Source organism: Gorilla gorilla, chromosome X (assembly GCF_029281585.2).
Source record: "Gorilla gorilla gorilla isolate KB3781 chromosome X, NHGRI_mGorGor1-v2.1_pri, whole genome shotgun sequence".
NCBI lineage: Eukaryota > Metazoa > Chordata > Mammalia > Primates > Hominidae > Gorilla > Gorilla gorilla.
The window spans coordinates 127,393,133-127,409,372 of NC_073247.2; the positions used below are offsets into that span (position 1 = coordinate 127,393,133).

At 43.1% G+C, this 16,240-nt stretch overlaps 2 pseudogenes; both read left to right on the top strand.

Moving 5' to 3' along the window:
* Window positions 1–9,028: 9,028 nt before the first annotated feature.
* Window positions 9,029–9,342, top strand: LOC101126325 (PHD finger-like domain-containing protein 5A; annotated as a pseudogene).
* A 5,233-nt stretch (window positions 9,343–14,575) lies between these two features.
* On the top strand, window positions 14,576–15,906 carry LOC109024742 (argininosuccinate synthase-like; annotated as a pseudogene).
* The last annotated feature ends 334 nt before the right edge of the window (window positions 15,907–16,240 follow it).

The window sequence follows — 16,240 nt, forward strand, 5'->3', positions numbered from 1 at the left end:
TTAGTCTGTTCTTCATGCTTTTGTCTCTTAGGAAGTATGCCAATGTTTGTCAGGATTTTTTTTCTTTTCGTTTTTCTGATGTATTCTGTAAAATGGTGTTTGTTAAATTTGAGTTTTGGGAGCTGAATTAGAGGTACTGAATTAAGGACAGTACAAAGGAAGTAAAAGGGTTTTCTCCAATTTACCAAAATTTCTTTATCCAGTTCCTGCTGTTTTCTTTCTTTTCCACCTCCCTCAGTCTTTTCAATGTTCTATGATATACATATCCTGAAACAGTGGGGATCTGAACAGTCACAGAGGAGAAATGGTTCATAGTAGATCTTCTCAATCTCATCCATATATGACATTTTTGGCTGGATAACTGTTGGGGTGGGGAGAAGGGGCTACCCTGTGCATTGTAGGAGGTTTAGCAGTATTACCGGCCTCTATCCACTAGATGTCAGCACATGCCCAGTGGTGTTGACCAAAATTGTCTCCAGACATAACCAAATGTCTCCTGGGTGGCAAAATCATCCCTTGTGGACAATCAGTGCCCTTTTAAGCCTTTGTGTGAATGAGTAATATAAGGTGTAGTCTACTGAGGATTTGGTTACATAGAGATACTATATAATACTTTGCATTTATAATCTGAGAGATGGAAAGGCCTTTTTAAATATCACCTGAATTCCAAAGACATAAAATTAAAAAAGGATATATTTGACAACTCTACTTTTGCAAATATATATGCATAATAAAAAAGATCAAAATATAGATAACTAAAAAAGTGAGTTCAGTCTCAGATTATAGATTCTTTTAATATAAAAATAGAATTTATGAGTGAAAAAAAGACAGATCTGCAAACATACTAGGGTAACTGATGAAGTAAGGACAATTACATCTTAAGACCTGTCTTATGCCTTGAATCTGCCATACTCATTCACGTTCATCTTCGTCGAAGTACAAAGGTTCTTCTCTGTAAGCCCTAACGCCTTGGAGTGCCTCTTTAACAAGATAGGAAAGATATACTACATGTGGCCCTTTCTTCAAAAAAGGAGCTGATTTCTTGGGTGGTTCACTATACAGGGCCCACAGCCTGTAGGAGTGTACCATGGGATAGTTAAGTGTTCATATAAAGCAGTGGGCCTGACACACAATTTTTTTCCTCCAAAAACTAATTGCAACAAATAAGAATGTGGACCAAAATTAGCAACACATTCAGAATTCTGCTGGGCGTGGTAGCTCATAACTGTAATCCCAGCAATTTGGAAGGCTGAGGCAGGTGGACTCCCTGAGCTCAGGAGCTCAAGATCAGCCTGGGCAACACGGTGAATCCCCATCTCTACCAACATGGTGAATCCCCCATCTTTTCCCCACACACCTGTAACCTCAGCACTTTGGGAGGCTGAAGTAGGAGGATTTCTTGAGGCCAGGAGTTTGAGACCAGCCTGGACAACACAGGGAGACTCCGTCTGTATAATAAAGTTAGCTAAGCATGAGGCTGGGTGCGGTGGCTCAAGCTTGTAATCCCAACACTTTGGGAGACCAAGGTGGGTGGATCACCTGAGGTGAGGAGTTTGAGACCAGCCTGGACAACATAGTGAAACCTCATCTCTACAAAAATACAAAAATTAGCCAGGCGTGGTGGTGGACACCATAATGTGTCCCACCAGCTACTCGGGAGGCTTAGGCAGGAGAATCACTTGAACACTGCTGGCAGAAGTTGATGTGAGCTGAGATTGCGCCACTGCATTCCAGCCTGGATGAAAGAGCTAAACTCCATCTCGAGAAAAAAAAAAAAAAAAAAATTAGCTGAGCATGGTGGTGCATGCCTGTGGTCTCAGCTACTTGGGAAGCTTAGGCAGGAGGATCACTTAGCTCAGTTGATCAAGGCTGCAGTGAGTTGTGATAGAACCACTGCACCCTAAACTGGGCTGCAAGACTCCATCTCTTAAAGAAAATAAAGATGATATTCCCCCTCTATCCTAATATGCTAAGAGATTGATTTTTTAAATTTTTGTCATGAATGGGTGGGTAGATTTTATCAAATGCTTTTTCTGCATCAATTTATATCATCATAAAATTTTCTTCTTTACCCTGTTGATACGGTGGATTACATTGATTACTTTCCAAAGATTAAACAAACCTTGCATGCCTGAATAAATCCCACTTGGTCAGTGTATAATTCTTATTCATTGTTGAATTTTATTTGCTAATATTTTATTGAGGATTTTTGCATCTAAGCTCAGAATGACGTTAATTTTTATTTAAATGCTTGGTGCAAGTCTCCAGTAAAAGTGTCCAAGCCTGGAGATATTTCTTTAATGGTTATGGGGCTATTCAGATTATCTATTTAATCTTGATTGCGTTTTGGGTGGCTTTTGAATTTTGAGGAATTTGTTCACTTCTTCCATGTTGCTGAATTTGTGACCATAAAGTTTTCTTAGTATTTCCTTAATTATCTTTTTAATAGCTGCAGGATATGTAATGATATCTTCAGTTTGATTCCTCACAGTGGTGATTTATGTCTTCTCTCTTTTTAATCTTTGTCAGTCTTGCTAGAAGTTTATCAATTTCATTACTTTTTTTAAGAACTAGCTTTTTGTTTGTTTTTGTTTTTCTATTTTATTGATGTATGGTTTTATCTTTATGATTTCCATCTTTCTGCTTTCTTTGAATGTGTTCTGCTCTTTTTTTGTTGTTGTTGTAGCATCTGTCCAAGACAACCGTAAAAAGCCACTAACCTCAATAAACTACCCATACAGAATTATGTATTTCTCCTTTCAGCCATGTCAGTTTTATTTTGTTTTTTTTGTTGTTGTTGAGACAGAGTCTCACTGTGTTGCCCAGGCTGGAGTGCAATGGCGTTGGCTCGCGGCAACCGCCTTTTCCGGGTTCAAGCAATTCTCCTGCCTCAGCCTTCTCAGTAGCTGTGATTACAGGTGCCCACCACCACCCCCTGCTAATTTTTTTTTTCTATTTTTAGTAGATACAGAATTTCACCATGTTGGCCAGCTGGTCTCGAACTCCTGACCTCAGGTGATCCACCAGCCTTGGACTCCCAAAGTGCTGGGATTATAGGCATGAGCCACCATGTCCGGCCACACCCTGCTCAGTTTTTATGTATTTTGAGACTGTGTTGTTTGGTGCTTACACATTTAGGGTCACCATTTCTTTTTAGCTAATTGATCTTTTTCTGATTACATAATGTCACTCCTAGTCCCCAGTAATTTTCTTTGCTCTGTATTCTACTTTATGTGATATTAATATAGCCTAGCCATTCCTGCTTTTTAATGTTTACATAATTGTCATTTTCTATTCTTTTATTTTCGAGCTGCATTCATTATGCTTGAAGTGAGTTTCATGTAGATTGCATATCGTTGGGTCATGTGTTTTTATCTGCGTTTTAATTTTTCGCTTGTTTGTTTGGAGATGGAGTTTTACTCTTGTCGCCCAGACTGGAGTGCAGTGGCGCGAGCTCAGCTCACTGCAACCTCTGCCTCCTGGGTTCAAGTGATTCTCCCACCTCAGCCTCCTGAGTAGCTGAGATTACAGGCATGCGCCACCATGCCTGGCTAATTTTGTATTTTTAGTGGAGATGGGGTTTTACCATGTTGGCCAGGCTGGTCTCGAACTCCTGACCTCAGGTGGTCCACCCGCCTCAGCCTCCCAAAGTGCTGGGATTTTACAGGCGTGAGCCACTGCACCTGGCCATTCCTTTTTTTTTTTGAGATGGAGTCTCCTCTGTTGCCCAGTCTGGAGTGAAGTGGTATAATCTCGGCTGACTGCAACCTCCGCCTCCCAGCTTCAAGCGATTTTCCTGCCTCAGCCCACCACGCCCAGGTAATTTTTGTATTTTTAGTAGAGATGGGGTTTCACCATGTTGGGCAGGCTGGTCTCGAACTCCTGACCCCGGCCTCCCAAAGTGCTGAGATTACAGGTGTGAGCCACCATGCCTGGCTGTGAGCCACTGCACCCGGCCTTAATTATTAATAGTTAGACATTATTTACTTTGAAAGTAATTATTGATATGTTAAGGCATAAGTGTGCCATTTTATTATTTAGTTTATGTTTGCTTATTCCACTTTTTGTCCTTCTGTTCCCTGCCTCTTATCTTCTGATGAGTCACTTGAACGTTTTTTAAAATTCCATTTTGATATGTCAGTAGTGTTCTTGAATGTAGTTCTCTTTTTATTTTTATTTTTTGAGACAGTCTTACTCTGTCATCCAGGCTGGAGAGCAGTGGCACTATCACGGCACCACTGCAGTCTCAACCTCTTCCCGAGCTCAAGTGATCCTCCCCGCTCAGCCTCCCGAGTAGCTAGGACTACAGGCGCATGCCACCACATTCAGCTAATTAGTTTTGTTGCTGTTGTTGTTTGTTTGTTTTGGTAGAAACGAGGTTTTGACATGTTGCCCACGCTGGTCTCTAACTCCTGGGCTCAAGCAATCCTCCTGCCTTAGCCTTGCAAAATGCTTGGGATTACAGGCATGAGCTACCTCGTCCGGCCAAATATGTCTTATTTTTTAAGGACTTGCTCTAGGTGTTAGTATATACATATTTACCATATCACAGTCTATTACTAAGCAAGATTTTAGCACCTCAAGTGAAGTACCTCACTTTCATTTAGATCACTTGACTCTCTCTACCTGTTAAATAAATATAAATGCTTTAAGCAGTTTCTCTACATACATTGAGCACCGTGTTAGATGATATAAATTTGGCTTCAACTCTCAAATAGTACCTTTAAAAAGCATGAAGAGAAGCTTAGTTTATTATATTTACCTCTGTCATAACCATTCTATGTTTCTTTCTTTCTTCCTGGGGTCTCAGCATCCTTAGGTTATAGTTTCCTTTCTCTTTGGAAAACTCCCTTTAGCCTGTTAGCCATTGTTTAATAACAGGTCTTCTGGTAAAAAATTCTCTGAGGTTTACTTCATCTGAGAAAGCCTTTATTTCCCTTTCCGGGACTCTTTTTACAAGGTCCCATGAGTTGAGCCTTACTTGCTACTAGACCTTGGTGAGCTTATCAAGAGTCTAGACTAGAATTTTACCTCTCACACTAAGAAATGTCACATACTTGATAAAATTTAACCTTCTTAGTAAGTGACTTTGTGATCTGATTCCTGTCTAGCCCTGTCTCTTACTACTCAATGCCATTCTCAAATTGTGTACCCACAAATATACAAGCACACATTGTTTACACATGGACACACACACACATACACATATATTTTGACTAAATGAGATGCCAGTAAATTTGAGCTACTTTTTTTAGCAAGAGATATGCAAAACACACATGCTCACACTAACTCTGAATTTACACTGTTGTTGCGTATACCTTGAGCTGGAGTTGGAGGATGAAATGCAATCACGATATGGTGTGAGGAACCAAATGGCCAACAATTTAAATATGCACAAAGGTCTCTCATTTATTCTAAGCAGAATGTCTGCTAATTCTGTAAGAATATATGTGTGACTTGAATGGTTTGCATCTCATTAATATTTAATGTATTTGGCTGATCATTCTCCCTGGATCACACATTATTCTCCAGCTACTGCCACTTTTCTCTACTCTCCCTTCCATAAAAACTTCAAAAATTAGTCTTTACTTTCTTTCTTTCTTTTTTTTTTTTTTTTTTGAGACAGAGTCTTGCTCTGTCACCCAGGCTGGAGTGCAGTGGCGTGATATCAGCTCACTGCAACCTCTGCCTCCCAGGTTCAAGAGATTCTCCTGCCTCAGCCTCCTGAGCAGCTGGGATTACAGGTGCATACCAGCACACCAGGCTAATTTTTGTATTTGTTTTAGTAGAGACGGGGTTTCACCATGTTGGCCAGGCTGGTCTTGAACTCCTGACCTCTAGTGATTCACCCGCCTCGGCCTCCTAAAGTGCTGGGATTACAGGTGTGAACCACCTCACCCGGCCTGAAATTAGTCTTTACTTTCTATTTCCATTTCCTCTACTCTCAATCTCTCTTGGATCCACTATAATTAGGTATTTTTCCCTACGTTAACAATCATATAGCATGTATCAGAAATTGTGGATGCTCAGTGACCATTAAGTTCATACGAGAGAAGAAAGGCTGAATACTAATGAGCTAAGCATCCATTTTTTTAGGTTAAAAAATCATAACTGCAAAGGAGGGAAATAATAAAGCAGAAAATAATAAAATAGGAAACGCATGATAAAGCAGATGAATAAACCAAAATTTGGCTCATTGAAAACCTTAATGAAATGTATAAACCTTAGCAAGATTGATCAAGAAAGAAGAAGAAAAGCGTGAAAAACATTAAAAATAAAAAAGGCCGGGCATGGTGGCTCACGCCTGTAATTCCACTACTTTGGGGACGCCAAGGTGGGAGGATTGCTTGAGCCCAGGAGTTCGAGACCAGCCTGGGAAATATACCTCATCTCTACAAAAGATTTGGAAAAATTAGCCTAGTGTGGTGGCATAGGCCTGTAGTTCAGCTATTCAGGAGGTGGAGGTGGGAGGATCATTTGAGAATAGAAGGCAGAGGCTACTATAAGCCAAGATCACTGTACTGCACCTCAGCCTGGACAACAGAGGAAGACTTTGTCTCAAAAATAAAATTAATTGAAGTTAAAAATTTTTTTAAAGTAGATATGCAGATACAGTCGCTGTTTGAACTGGTAATAAAAAGATATTATGAAAAACTCATGATAGGCTGGGCGCGGTGGCTCACACCTGTAATCCGAGCACTTTGGGAGGTGGAGGCAGGCAGATGGCTTGAGGTCGGGAGTTTGAGTCCAGCCTGATCAACATGGCAAAACCCCGTCTCTACAAAAAATACAAAAATTAGCCAGGCATGGTGGCACACATCTGTAATCCCAGCTACTTGGGAGGCTGAGGCAGGAGAATCGCTTGAACCTGGGAATCGGAGGTTGCAGTGAGCCGAGATCACGCCACTGCATTCCAGCCTGGATGACAGAGTGACACTCTGCCTCAAAAAAACCACAAAAAATTCATGATAAAATTGCAAATTTGAATGAAGTGGACAAATAACTAGAAATGCAACATACTGTAAAAGACTCAATAAGTAATAAAAAATGTGAACATTTCCATAACTCAAAATTTTAATCTGTATTAAAAATCTTCCAACAAAGAAAAAACATGGCGACCATATGATTCTACTATTGAATTTTACCATTCAAAAAAAATAATTCTCAGGCCGGGCGTGGTGGTTCATGCCTCTAATCCCAGCACTTTGGGAGGCCAAGGCAGGTGGATCACCTGAGGTCAGGAGCTCGAGACCAGCCTAACCAACATAGTGAAACCCTGTCTCTACTAAAAATACAAAATTAGCTAGGCGTGGTGGCACATGTCTGTAATCCCAGCTACTCAAGAGGCTGAGGCAGGAGAGTCACTTGAACCTGGGAGGCAGAGGTTGCAGTGAACTGAGATTGCACCATTGCAGTCCAGCCTGGGCAATGAGCAAAATTCCGTCTCTTAAGAAATAAATAAATAAATAAATAAATAAATAAATAAATCTCATCTTTAACAAAATCTTTCAAAGTTTCAAAGTCTGGAAAGACAGGTGAAAGTCCCCACCTCATTTCATCAGGCTACCGCGTAACCTTGTTAACAAAGCCAGAAAAGGAAAGTATGAGAAAAGAATTACAGGGTAATCAGACTTATACTTGTAAAAATTCTAAACAATATTGGCAAACCTACTGCAGAAACACTTTTTATTATAAAAAGTGATGTGAAGTGCATCATGAGCAGAGTGGTCAGAATAAGTATGTGCTAAAGTTCAAAATCCAGCAATTAATGGTTTAGAGGAATAGCTCTGCTATGGAATCCTAGAGATCTTGCATATCTCCTCATAGACCTTATATGCAACGTGCAACCACATTCTGACCCAAAACTTGCCTAGAACATGGAAAGATAGTCTTCTAAAGAGCTGTCACAAGGATATTTCTGTTCTCTCTCCTTATCTTGTGAGAGACTCCCTATCTTGTGGGAGGCTGCTATGAGCAGTTTTTCATTCAATTTTCTGATTCCAATGAAGCATGGGATTTTCCACCTTAATCTCTTTTAAGGTATAGTGGAAGTCTATAAGACCACTTAGTTGCATTCTAGAGTCGGCTCTTCAGCAACATAGTGACCTACCACTCCTGTTTGTTGCTTGGCCCTCTGGTTAAATATTTTCCTGTGGAACTGGGGTTGCACAGAGCTAAGACCATGCCGATTGCTTTTGCAGTCTGTGTAAGTAACACATTGTCTGAATCTTTCAGGGCTCATTGTCTCTTTATTAGCCAAATCTGTAGAAGTGTGATAAGCCTACCTAGCAGCTGTTATCAGCTGGTGCTTAGGAAATGCTTGATTTCTTGACACATGATGATGGGAAAGCCTGGGAGTGGTAGCTCAAGCCTGACTCCCAACAATTTGGGAGGTTGAAGTGGGAGGATCGCTTGAGCCTAGGAGTTCGAGAACAGCCTAGGCAACATGGCGAGACCCCATCTCTACTAAAAATACAAAAATTAGCTGGGCATGGTGGCACCAGCCTAGAGTTCTACCTACTCTGGAGGCTGAGGCAGGAGGATCACCTGAGCCCAGAAGGTGGAGGTTGCAGTGAGCTGAGATCATGCCACTACCCTCTAACCTGGGTGACAGAATGAGACCCTGTCTCAAAAAAAAAAAAAAAAAAAAAAAAAGGCCAGGTGCGGTGGCTCACGCCTGTAATCCCTGCACTTTGGGAGGCCAAGGTGGGCGGATCACAAGGTCAGGAGTTCGAGACCAGCCTGGCCAACATGGTGAAACCCTGTCTCTACTAAAAATACAAAAATTAGCTGGGCGTGGTGGTGCATGCCTGTAATCCCAGCTACTCGGGAGACTGAGGCAGGAGAATTACTTGACTCCGGGAGGCGGAGGTTGCAGTGAGCCGAGATTGTGCCATTGCACTCCAGCGGGGGTGACAGAGCAATACTCCATCTCAAAAAAGAAAAAAAAGAAAAGAAAAAAGAAAAAAGTGAATATCTAAAAGGCAAAATTATAAATGTACTTAAATATATGTGAGACGTAGGAGCTATGGCTAAACATCTTCTGGATTTGATCATTTGCTACAAGCAGGCTGCTATGTGAAAAATGTGATGGCAAGTGTGTGATTTGTGACTCCTATAGGTGCATCCTTGCACCCTGGTGTGCATAGGTGATGAATGTAAGTATAGATCTTACCAGGGGCATTGTGTGATCTGTGGAGGTCCTGGGGTTTCTGATGCCTATTATTGTAAGGAGCTCACCATCCAGGAGAAGGATAGAGATGTCTGCCCAAAGATTGCCAATTTGGGGATCTCTAAGACCTCTTCTATGAACGCAAAAAATATGACTTCAAGAAGAGGTGATTGGTGGGTGGCAAGAGGTGATTGTTGGTTGGCCCCTTCCTCCTCCACATCAAGCTGCTGCAGCCGGCAAAAAAGACGGCTACTATTACCAGCAGAAAGGGAGTGGAGCCCAGGGCATCAGGAGAAGTGCCTGCTAGTGTACCAGCACCTTGCCAATCCTTTCTCTCTCTTCACCCAGATGTGTGGTAGGGATGGAAAAGAATTCTCCACAGAGCACTCTGGTACACTGTTATCAGAGAAAAATTGATAGATTCGTTCATGGGTTTTTTTGAACTTGAGAAGCAAAGCTCTGTTCTCCATATTGATATGTTCACCCTAAAACAATATCTTCTAAAAAGAGATAATATTTCAGTCTTCTGCTTGAGGAATTGACTGTGAAGCTATGCCCAGTGAAAAACGTGTTCTTGCAGCAGCTCTTGTGGAAGTTGTCCTTGAAAAACCTTTGGTGTGTGGTGGGAAGCTATCAGATCAGGAAATGTGGACATTTAATCTTGTAACACTTACCAGGCGATGTTGGTTTCATGTTATTTTCCTTCTGAGAAATTGGAAGCCCTTCTGTTGCTATTATATTAATAAAATTGATGTTTATTTGCTGGTAAAAAAATAAATATGCAGGAGAATATCTTGCTAACGTTGGAGGTAGAGAAAGATTTCTTAATACACAAAATTCACAAGCTGTAAATACTAAAATTTATATTTTTGTCTGTATTTACATCTTCTCTTCTACATTTCTTTTTTTTTTGAGACGGAGGCTCGCTCTGTTGCCCAGGCTGGAGTGCAGTGGCACCATCTCGGCTCACTGCAAACTCTGCCTCCCAGGTTCACGCCATTCTCCTGCCTCAGCCCCCCGAGTAGCTGGGATTACAGGCGCCCGCCACCACCCCCAGCTAATTTTTTTGTATTTTTAGTAGAGACGAGGTTTCACCGTGTTGGCCAGGATGGTCTTGATCTCCTGACCTCGTGATCCGCCCACCTCGGCCTCCCAAAGTGCTGGGATTACAGGCGTGAGCCACCGCGCCCGGCTACATCTCTTCTTCAAAAGACATTATGGAAATAGTGACAGGACAAGGCAAAAACTGAAAGGATATATTTTCAAATAAACTCCAAAGGATTAGTATTCAAAATATAAAATGAGCCAGGCGTGGTGGCTGACGCCTGTAATCCCAGCACTTTGGGAGTCCGAGGCGGGCAGATTACCTGAGGTCAGGAGTTTGAGACCAGCCTGGCAAACATGGTGAAACATCTGTCTCTACTAAAAATATAAAAAAAGTTTAGCCAGGCATGATGGCTCACGCCTGTAGTCCCAGCTACTCGGGAGGGGCACGAGAATTGCTTGAACCCGGGAGGCAGAAGTTGCAGTGAGCCAAGATCACACCACTGCACTCTAGCCTGGACAACACAGTGAGACTCGGTCTCAAAAAAAAAAGACCAACTGATAGGAAAAATGGGAAAAACCCAACGTGGGGAACATGGCAAGACCCCATTTTATATATATATATATATATATATATATATATATATATATATATATATATATATATTTTTTTTTAGCTGGGCTTAGTGGCACGCATCTGTACCGCAGCTACTTGGGAGGCTGAGGTGGGAGGATTGCTTGAACCAGGGAGGTTGAGGCTGCAGTGAGCTGTGATTGCCCCATTGCACTCCAGCCTGAGCAACGGAGTGAGAATCCATCTCAAAAAATAAAAAGAAAAGACAGGAAAAAAATGAGTAAAAAATTTGAATAAGGTCGTTATAAAAGAAAGAGAAGGACGGGCATGGTGGCTTATGCCTGTAATCCCAACACTATGGGAGGTTGAAGCAGGCGGATCACCTGAGGTCAGGAGTTCAAGACCAGCCTGGCCTACATGGTGAAACCCTGTCTCTACTAAACGTACAAAAAAAATCAGCCAGGCTTGGTGGCATGTGCCTGTGATCCCAGCTACTTGGGAGGCTGAGGCAGGAGAATAGCTTGAACCCAGAAGGTGGAGGTTGCAGTGAGCCAAGATCGCACCACTGCACTCCAGCCTGGGCAACAGAGTGAGACTCCGTCTCAAAAAAAAAAAGAAAAGAAAGAAAGAAAAAAGAAAAGAAACATAGATGGCAAAAAGAAAAGAAATCTTTCTATGAGAAGCCACTCATAATTTTACTTTAATAGAAAGTTTCGGCGGGGCGCACTGGCTTACGCCTGTAATCCCAGCACTTTGGGAGGCCGAGGCGGGCAGATCACGAGGTCAGGAGATGGAGACCATCCTGGCTAACATGGCGAAACCCCGTCTCTACTAAAAGTACAAAAAAATTAGCCGGGCGTCGTGGCAGAGTGAACCCAGGAGGCGGAGCTTGTGGTGAGCCGAGATAGCGCCACTGCACTCCAGCCTGGGCGACAGTGCAAGACTCCGTCTCAAAAAAAAAAAAAAAAAAAAAAAAAGAAAAGAAAGTTTCATCTGCTTGTCTTTGTCCATTTTGTGCTCATGAGAAAATGTTTAACTTAGGAATCAGAGAAATATAAATCAAAGCTCAATAACGTATTAGAAGAAAATGAAAACTCTGAGGCCGGGTGCAGTGGCTCACGCCTGTAATCCCAGCACTTTGGGAGGCTGAGGTGGGCAGATCACCTGAGGTAGGGAGTTCGAGACCAGCCTGACCAACATGGAGAAACCCTGTCTCTACTAAAAATGCAAAATTAGCCGGGTGTGGTGGCACATGCTTGTAATCCCAGCTACTCGGGAGGCTGAGGTAGGAGAATCACTTGAACCTGGGAGGCAGAGGTTGTGGTGAGCCGAGATCACGCCAATGCACTCCAGCCTGGGCAACAAGAGCAAAATTCCATCTCAAAAAAAAAAAAAAAAAGAGAGAGAGAAAGAAAAGAAAATGAAAACTGATAATATAAAGTATTGGCTAAGATGTGGTGCAATAGGAACACTTATATTCTCTGATGGCAGTGTAAATTTGTACAACTACTATGGAAATAAACGGACATTATCAAGTAAAGTTGAAAATGAGCATACCGGCTGGGCACAGTGGCTCATGTCTGTAATCCCAGCACTTTGGGAAGCCAAGGCGGGTGGATCACGAGGTCAGGAGATCAAGACCATCCTGGCCAGCATGGTGAAACCCCGTTTCTACTAAAAATACAAAAAAAAATTAGCTGGGCATGGTGGCAGGCACCTGTAATCCCAGCTACTCGAGAGGCTGAGGCAGGAGAATCGCTTGAACCCGGGAGGCGGAGGTTGCAGCGAGATAAAATCACACCACTGCATTCCAGCCTGGATGAGAGAGCGAGACTCCATTTAAAAAAAGAAAAGAAAAAGAAAAAAAAGAAAAGAAAATGAACCTACCCTATGACCCACAGTTTCACTTCTAGGCATATACCCTAGAGAAATCTTATACATGTATACCAAGAAACATGCTATGCTATGCTAGCATTCATAATAGCAAAATAACTGGCAAAAATCCAAGTTTCTATCAGCAAGAGGATGGATAAATTGTGATTTACTGAAATACTCAAATACCATACAGCAATGAAAAATAACTAAACTGCAGTCACATGCATTACTATAGATCAATCTCAATAATGTTAAAAAGTCACAGAAGGCTGGTTGCGGTGGCTCACACCTGTAATCCCAGCATTTTGGGAGGCCGAGGCCAGTGAATCATTTGAGATCAGGAGTTTGAGACCATCCTGGCCAACATGGTGAACCCCCGTCTCTACTAAAACTACAAAAAAATTAGCTAGGCATGGTGGCACACGCCTGTAATCCCAGCTACTCAGGCGGCTGAGGCACGAGAATCGCATGAGCCTGGGAGGCAGAGGTTGCAGTGAGCCCAGATCACGCCACTGCTTTCCAGCCTGAGCGACAGAGTGAGACACCATCTCAAAAAAAAAAAAAAAAGTCACAGAAGAATCCACATACTATATGATTCCCTTTGTATAAAGCTCAAAACCATGCAAAACTAAGAATCGCATATCAGTACAGATATAGCCATAGTCAAACTATAATGAAAAACTAGGGAATAAAAAAATTAAGAATAATAATTATCTGGTTGGGGAGGGGCCTTCAAATAAATGTATGGGTAGTGTTCTATTTCCTAAGCAGGGGTCATGGGTGTTTGTTGCTTTGTTGGGTTTTTTTTAAAAAATCTTTTTTAGAGAGTAGGTATCACCATGTTGCTTATTCTGGCCTGAAACTCCTGGGCTCAAGCGATCCTCCCATCTCAGCTTCCCAAGTAGCTGAGAGTACAGGCATGTACCATCACACCCAGTTTATACTTTTTTATTATTACTCATTAAAATATACACTTTGGGCTGGGCACAGTGGCTCATGCCTGTAATCCCAGCACTTTTTTTTTTTTTTTTTAAAGACAGAGTCTCATTCTGTCACCCAGGCTGGAGTGCAACGCCACAATCTTGGCTCACTGCAACCTCCGCCTCCCAGGTTCCAGCGATTCTCCTGCCTCAGCCTTCCTAGTAGCTGGGATTACAGGTGCCCGCCACCATGCCCAGTTAATTTTCTTTTTTTGTATTTTTGGTAGAGATGGGTTTTGCCATGTTGGCCAGGTTGCCCTCGAACTCCTGACCTCAGATGATCCACCTGCCTCAGCCTCCCAAAGTGCTGGGATTATAGGCGTAAGCTACCACGCACCAGGCCAATCCCAGCACTTTGGGAGGCTGAGGCAAGTGGATCACTTGAGCTCAGGAGTTTGAGATCAGCCTGTACAACGTGTTGAGAACCCATCTCTACAAAAAATACAAAAATTAGCCGGGTGTGGTGGTGCACACTGGTAGCTCCAGCTACTTAGGAGGCTGAGGCAGGAGGATCACCTGAGCCCAGGGAGGTTGAGGCTGCAGTGAAGTGTGATCGTGCCACTGCACCCCAGCCTGGGTGACAGAGTGAGATCCTATCTCAATAAATAAATAAATAAATAAATAAATAAATAAATAAATAACATGTACATTTTGGTTGAAAAAGTCTTGTATATGTGATATTTAATAAAAATTAAAATAAATTACAGTTGATTCTTCCATAAACTAGAATAGTATGAAGCCTCTTAAAAGTTATATTTTTATCAATATTAGTGACATTTATATGTGCCCCCATAGATTGTAAAATCTCATTTTTAAAAGATAAACAGCCCTGCTCCATCTCCTGCCACTGCTGCCCAGGCCCAAGTGGTTCACTGCACTGTTAAGACAGATTCCAGATGCCGGGAACTCGTGCCTCCAATTCCAGATGCTATGTCCAGCAAAGGCTCTGTGGTTCTGGCCTACAGTGGCGGCCTGGACACCTCCTGCATCCTCGTGTTACTGAAGGAACAAGGCTATGACATCATTGCCTACGTGGCCAACATTGGCCAGAAGGAAGACTTTGAGGAAGCCAGGAAGAAGGCACTGAAGCTTGGGGGCAAAAAGGTGTTCATTGAGGAAGTCAGCAAGGAGTTTGTGAAGGAGTTCATCTGGCTGGCCATCCAGTCCAGCGTGCTGTATGAGGACCGCTACCTCCTGGGCACCTCTCTCACCAGGCCCTGCATCGCCCGAAAACAAGTGGAAATTGCCCAGCAGGAGAGGGCCAAGTAAGTGTCCCACGGCGCCACAGGAAAGGGAAATGATCAGGTCCAGTTTGAGCTAAACTGCTACTCTCTGGCCCCCCAGATAAAGGTCATTGCTCCCTGGAGGATGCCCAAGTTCTACAACAGGTTCAAGGTCCGAAATGACCTTATGGAACACACAAAGCAACACGGGATTCCCATCCCAGTCACTCCCAAGAACCCGTGGAGCATGGATGAGAACCTCGTGCAGATCAGCAATGAGGCTGGAATCTTGGAGAACCCCAAGAACCAAGCACTTCCAGGTCTCTCCACAAGGACCCAGGACCCGGCCAAAGCCCCCAGAACCCCTGACATTCTCGAGATCGAGTTCAAATAAGGAGTCCCCGTGAAAGTGACCAACGTCAAGGATGGCACCACCCACCAGACCTCCTTGGAGCTCTTCCTGTACATGAGCGAAGACGCAGGCAAGTACAGCTTGGGCCGTATTGACATCAAGGAGAGCCACTTCACTGGAATGAATTCCCCAGGTATCTATGAGACCCCAGCAGGCACCATCATTTACCATGCTCATTTAGACATCGGGGCTTTCACCATGGACCGGGAAGTATGCAAAATCAAATAAAGCCTGGGCTTGAAATTTGCTGAGCTGGTGTATACTGGTTTCTGGCACAGCCTTGAGTATAAATTTGTCCACCACTGCATTGCCAAGTCCCAGGAGTGAGTGGAAGGGAAAGTGCAGGTGTCCGTCTTCAAGGGCCTGGTGTACATCCTAGGCCAGGAGTCCCTCTGTTTATCTACAACGAGGAGCTGGTGAGCATGAACATGCAGGGTGATTATGAGCCAATCGATGCCACCAGTTTCATCAACATCAATTCCCTCAGGCTGAAGGAATATCATCATCTCCAGAACAAGGTCACTGCCAAATAGACCCCTGTACAATGAGGAGCTGGGTCTTCCTCAATTTGCAGATCCCCCAGGTACAGGTGCTAATTGTTGTGATAATTTGTAATTGTGACTTGTTCTCCCCAGCTTTGTTCCCTGGTCCCCCTGAAGCCTGCCAACGTGGTCATCAAAGGGAAGGGTGGAGGGGCAGCTGCAGTGGGGAGCTATAAAATGACAAAAGATGCATTCGTTAAAAAAAAAAAAAGATAAACAAGCTAGGCGTGGGGGCTCATGCCTGTAATCCCAGAACTTTGGGAGGCCAAGGCAGGAGGATTGCTTGAGCCTAGGAGTTTGAGACCAGCCTGCGCAACACAGTAAGACCCTGTCACAATAAAATATAAAAAATTAGCCAGGCATGGTGGCACCCATATTAGTAGTCTCAGCTACATGGGAGGCTGGGGTGAAAGGATTG